Raw genomic sequence first — 6,318 nt, 5'->3', positions numbered from 1 at the left:
TCACACACATTCACACACAGGCAAAGGTGGGTGAAGTGTCTTGCCCAAGGACACAACGACAGTATGCACTCCAAGCGGGATTCGAACTGGCCACCTTCCGGTTGCCAGCCGAACATATAGAAATGGGAGACAAGAGTGGGCCAGGCAGAGTCCCTGGAGAACATGGATAGGTGACATTTCGGGTTGGAATCTGACTTTCTGAGTCCACATCCACTCCATCCAGGCCTTTCACTGTTCTGTATGTTTCAATGAGATCCCCCTTCATTCTTCTAAACTCCAGCGAGTACAGGCCCTACTCATTCCTGGTGTTTCTTGGGCCGAGAAGTTGGTTAAAATTTTTTTTTTCCTGGAAGCTTTCCTGCTTTTGGAGGTAGAAAAACTCAGTGGCCTTACACGTGGGCTGGCTCACGTCCACTCCTTATGTAACTCTGACTGAGGCAATGTCGGCAGATTCCTATCAAGTGGCCGCCCATGCTATGAGTGCATAAAAGCCACAAGGTGCTGGAGTAACTCAGCGGGTCAGTCCGCATCTCTGGAGGACATGGATCGGGTCGGGACCCTTCTCCAGACTCGGGTAGAGTTGCTGCCTCACAGCGCCGGAGACCCAGATTCCATCCTAACCTCAGGCGCTGACTGTGTGGAGTTTGCACGTTCTCCATGTGACCGCGTGGGTTTCCCCCGGGTGCTCCGGTTTCCACCCACATCCCAGAGTCGTGCGGGTTTGTAGGTTAATCGATCATTGTAAGTTTCCGCAGTGTGTGGTGAGTGGGGTAAGATGGAACTAGAGTGAGCGGCCTCTGCAGATTCAGTTAGAGCTGCTGCCTTTATTTGGTTATGCCTCTTTGATTGACGACAGATGGCACAATGGGCTAAGTGTTCGGCTGGCAACCGGAAGGTAGCTGGTTCGAATCCCGCTTGGAGTGCATACTGTCGTTGTGTCCTTGGGCAAGACACTTCACCCACCTTTGCCTGTGTGTGTCCTTGGGCAAGACACTTCACCCACCTTTGCCTGTGTGTGTGGATGTAATTATGTGAAGCACTTTGGGGTCAATGCAAGTTGACTAAAAATGTGCTATATAAATAAAGACATTTAATTTAATTTTAATTTAATTATCTTGTCTGATTTTCTGATGCAGCGTGAAGTGGAGATGGAGTCTCCAGCAGTGGGATAGTCTAGGACTAGAGGCCGTAGCCTCAGAATAAAAGGACGTATCTTGAGAAAGGAGGTGGGGAGGAATGTCTTTAGTCATAGGGTGGTGAATTTGTGGAATTCATTGCCACAGACAGCTGTGGAGGCCATGTCAATAGGTATTTTTAAGGCGAAGATTGTCAGATTCTTGATGAGTGCGGGTGTGTGGGGTTATGGGGAGAAGGCAGGAGAATGGGGTTGGGAGGTGGTGCAGTGGTAGAGTTGCTGCCTTACAGCGCCAGAGACTCGGGTTCGATCCTGACTACGGGCGCTGTCTGTACGGAGTTTGTACGTTCTCCCCCCGTGACCTGCGTGGGTTTTCTCCAAAATCTTCGGTTTCCTCCCACATTCCAAAGACATGCAGGTTTGTAGGTTAATTGGCTTTGGTGTGAATGTAAAGAATGTAGTGTGTGTAGGATAGTGTTAGTGTGCGGGGATCGCTGGTCGGCACAGACCCAGTGGGCCGAAGGGCCTGTTTCCACGCTGCATCTCTAAACTAAACTAAACTAAAAATCATACGTTATGTGGCAATGCCATTTGCGTGCAGTCAGTTTTATTTACAGTAAGGAATTATATTAAATGTCCGCTACTTGGGTTAGACACAAACGTCATTGCACTGAGTATTTTTGGACACAGTTGGCTGTTCTATCGCTAAACTCACTGCCAGGAGCACACGTTCTCCAATTTCACCGACTTCATATCCAAACACAATATAATTTTATTGCCGTTTGCAACTGCTACAAAGGGACTTGGTCCCTTGAATCCTGCAAAGACCTCAGGAAGTCAAGAGGAATCTTCGCAGGACTTTGGTGAGGTCGCACCTGAAGCAATGAATGCCGTTCTGGTCGCCCCATTAGATACAGGGTGTGGAGGCTTTGGAAAGGGTGCGGGAGAGGACAGAGTCCCCCTAGTCCTCACCTTCCACCCCATCAGCCGTCACTTAAGGCACATGATCCTCTGGTATTTTCGCCACCTCCAACGGGATCCCACCAACAGCCACATCTTCCCGTCTCCACCCCTTCCCATTTTCCCGCAGAAACCGTTTCCACCCCCAACTTAATTTTGGTAATAAGAATAAAGGCGTAGATTATTTTCTAAATGGAGAGAGAATCCAGAAATCGGAGGTGAAAGGGAATGGGGATGTGCTGGTGCAGGATTCCCAACGAGTTAATCTGCAAGTCGAATCGGTAGTGAGGAAGGCAAATTCAATGCTAGCATTTATATCAAGAGGACAGGAATACAGAAACAGAGATGCAATGCTGAGGCTCTACAAGGCGCTGGTCAGGCCGTAGTTGGAACACTGTGAGCAAATTTTGGCCCCATATCTGAGGAAGGATGTGCTGGCTCTGGAGAGGGTCCAGAGGAGGTTTACAAGAATGAACCCAGGAATGAGTGGGTTAACATATGATGAGTGTTTGACAGCACTGGGCTTCTACTCGCTGGAGTTTAGAAAGTTGAGGGGGGACCTCATTGAAACTTCTGTCGTGGGGTAGACTGACTCCCCCCCCCCCCCCCCTCCCCCCCCCCAATCATGTTTCATATATCTTGTTGTGTTTTATGACTGTTGGCAGATCAATTTCCCTGCTGGGATAAATAAATAAAGGTCTATCATATCGTATCGTATTTGTTCCATATCTCTCTATATCACCGTCTATATCTTTTGATTCCCTTTCCCTTGACTCTCAATCTAAAGAAGGGTCTTGACCCGAAAATACACCTATTCCTGTTCTCCAGAGATGCTGCCTGTCCCGCTGAGTTACTCCGGCTTTTTGTGTCTATCTTCGAGCAAAAAAAAGTAATTTTGTTTCTCAAGAGACTGGTGGGAATACAGATCTCTTGAGTAGGAGTAGACGGGTCCTTTACAGAATAACAGGCAGTGACTAGTGGGGTACCACAAGGCTTAGTGCTGGGACCCCAGCTATTTACAATGATTTGGACGAGGGAATTGAATGCAACATCTCCAAGTTTGCGGATGACACGAAGCTGGGGGGAAGTGTTAGCTGTGAGGAGGATGCTAGGAGGCTGCAGGGTGACTTGGATAGGCTGGGTGAGTGGGCAAATGCATGGCAGATGCAGTATAATGTGGATAAATGTGAGGTTATCCACTTTGGTGGCAAAAACAGGAAAGTAGACTATTATCCGAATGGTGGCCGATTAGGAAAAGGGGAGATGCAACGAGACCTGGGTGTCATGGTACACCAGTCATTGAAAGTAGGCATGTAGGTGTAGCAGGCAGTGAAGAAAGTGAATGGTATGTTAGCATTCATAGCAAAAGGATTTGAGTATAGGAGCAGGGAGGTTCTACTGCAGTTGTACAGGGTATTGGTGAGACCACACCTGGATTATTGCGTACAGTTTTGGTCTCCTAATCTGAGGAAGGATATTCTTGCCATAGAGGGAGCACAGAGAAGGTTCACCAGACTGATTCCTGGGATGTCAGGACTTTCATATGAAGAAAGACTGGATAGACTCGGCTTGTACTCGCTAGAATTTAGAAGATTGAGGGGGGATCTTATAGAAACTTACAAAATTCTTAAGGGGTTGGACAGGCTAGATGCAGGAAGATTGTTCCCGATGTTGGGGAAGTCCAGAACAAGGGGTCACACTTTAAGGATAAGGGGGAAATCTTTTAAGACTGAGATGAGAAAAACATTTTTTACACAGAGAGTGGTGAATCTCTGGAATTCTCTGCCACAGAATGTAGTTGAGGCCAGTTCATTGGCTATATTTAAGAGGGAGTTAGATGTGGCCCTTGTGGCTAAAGGGATCAGGGGGTATGGAGAGAAGGCAGGTATGGGATATTGATTTGGATGATCAGCGATGATCATATTGAATGGCGGTGCAGGCTCGAAGGGCCGAATGGCCTACTCCTGCACCTATTTTCTATGTTTCTATGTTTCTATGTTTCTATCTGCTAGTTTAGTAAACCAAAACTTTAGTTTAGTTTGTTTTAGTTTATTGTCACGTGTACCAAGGTACCATGAATAGTCTTTGTTGCTTGCTAACCAGTCAGTGGAAAGGCAACACATGATTACAATCGAGCCGTCCACCGTGTACAGATACATGATAAAGGGAATAATGATTAACGCGAGATAAAGTCCGATTAAAAATAGTCCAAGGTTCTTCAATGAGGTCGATGGGAGGTCAGCATGCCCTCTGGTTGTGGTAGGATGGTTCAGTTGCCTGATAACAGCTGGGAAGAAACTGTCCCTGAATCTGGAGGTGTGCGTTTTCACACTTCTGTACCTCTTGCCCGATGGGAGAGGGGAGAAGAGGGAGTGGCCGGGGTGCGACTGGTCCTTGATGATGCTGCTGGCCTTGCCGGGGCAGCGTGAGGTGTAGATGGAGTCAATGGAAGGGAGGTTGGTTTGCGCGATGGTCTGGGCTGTGTCCACAATTCTCTGCAATTTCTTGCGGTCTTGGATGGAGCTGTTCCCAAACCAGGCTGCGACACATCCTGATAAAATGCATTCTACAGCGGATCTGTCGAGGTTGGTGAGAGTTGTAGGGGACATGCCGAACTTGCTACGCCTTGTAAGGAAGTAGATGCAAGTTGGGTGGGGGGGTGTCCACAATGTGCAGATGCACGATAAAGGGAATAACGTTTAACGCGAGATAAAGCTCAGTAAAGTCAGATTAAAGATAGCCCCAGGTCTCCAATGAGGTAGATGGGAGGTCAGGACCACTATCTAGTTGTTGATAGGATGGTTCAGTTGCCTGATAACAGCCGGGAAGAACCTGTCCCTGAATCTGGAAGTGTGCGTATTCATATTTCATAGAAACAGAGAAACATAGGAAAACATAGGTGCAGTAGTAGGCCATTCGGCCCTTCGAGCCAACACCGCCATTCAATATGATCGTGGCAGATCATCCACAATCAGTACCCCATTCCTGCTTTTTCCTTCGATTCCTTTAGCCCTAAGAGCTCTATCTAACTTTCTCTTGAAAACATCCAGTGAATTGGCCTCCACTGCCTTCTGTGGCAGAGAATTCCACAGATTCACAACTCTCTGGGTGAAGAGGTTTTTCCTCATCTCAGTCCTAAATGGCCTACCCCTTATTCTTAAACTGTGTGACCACCTGGTTCTGGACTCGCCCAACATGGGGAACATTTTTCCTGCATCTAGCGTGTCCAATCCTTTAAGAATTGTACATGTTTCTATAAGATACACTAAAGGAAGGACCTGTACCACTTGGCGATTTTTTTCGGCGACTGCCTGCGTCATATCAGTGTCGCCAAAAGATTTTGAACATTTCAAAACCCAGCGGCGACAAAAAAAATGCTGCGAATATCAAAAAAACACCGCTCGTCAATACGTGTCATCATGCCGTGTCACGCGGCGAATTGTTCGGTGGCCTGATACGTCAATCAATGATGCCGGCAGTCGCTGAAAAAAATCACCATGTGGGACAGACCCGTAAGGTTTCAGCTCTCCACCTCAACCGTCGATGATCCAGAGAAACCAGGCTCTCCTTACAGACTCTCATTGTCATTAATCCGATTCTCAACATTATACAGCGGTTGGTGTGTTGGTTACTGTGCCATAACCGCACCCGCTATTCCTCCTATAACGCTGTGATCTGCTGACAGTGCCCACATTTGTTGGCTATTTGCATGTACGCAAATTGATTCATTTACAATTCAAATACTCTCCCCCAATGGAAAACACAATCTCAATTATAGAAACAAGGAACTGCAGATGCTGCCTTACCAAGGAAAGACACAAAGTGCTGGAGTAACTCAGCGGGTCAGGCAGCATCCGCAGAGAACATGAATAGGTGATGTTTCATGTCGGGATACAATTCCTGCTATTGAGGGAGTGCAGCGTAGGTCCACAAGGTTAATTCCCGGGATGGCGGGACTGTCATATGCTGAGAGAATGGAGCAGCTGGGCTCGCACACTCTGGAGTTTAGAAGGATGGTGATTCGAGTCAGCACCACCATTCAACCATGTGATCATGGCTGATCATCCACAATCAGTACCCCGTTCCTGCCTTCTCCCCAAATCCCCTGACTCCGCGATCTTTAAGAGCCCTATCTAGCTCTCTCTTGACAACATCCAGAGAACCGGCCTCTGAGGCAGAGAATTCCACAGACTCGCCACTCTCTGTGAGAAAACGTGTTTCCT

The sequence above is a fragment of the Amblyraja radiata genome, chromosome 12 (assembly GCF_010909765.2).
Source record: "Amblyraja radiata isolate CabotCenter1 chromosome 12, sAmbRad1.1.pri, whole genome shotgun sequence".
NCBI lineage: Eukaryota > Metazoa > Chordata > Chondrichthyes > Rajiformes > Rajidae > Amblyraja > Amblyraja radiata.
Note: the sequence above shows the minus strand (reverse complement) of the source record.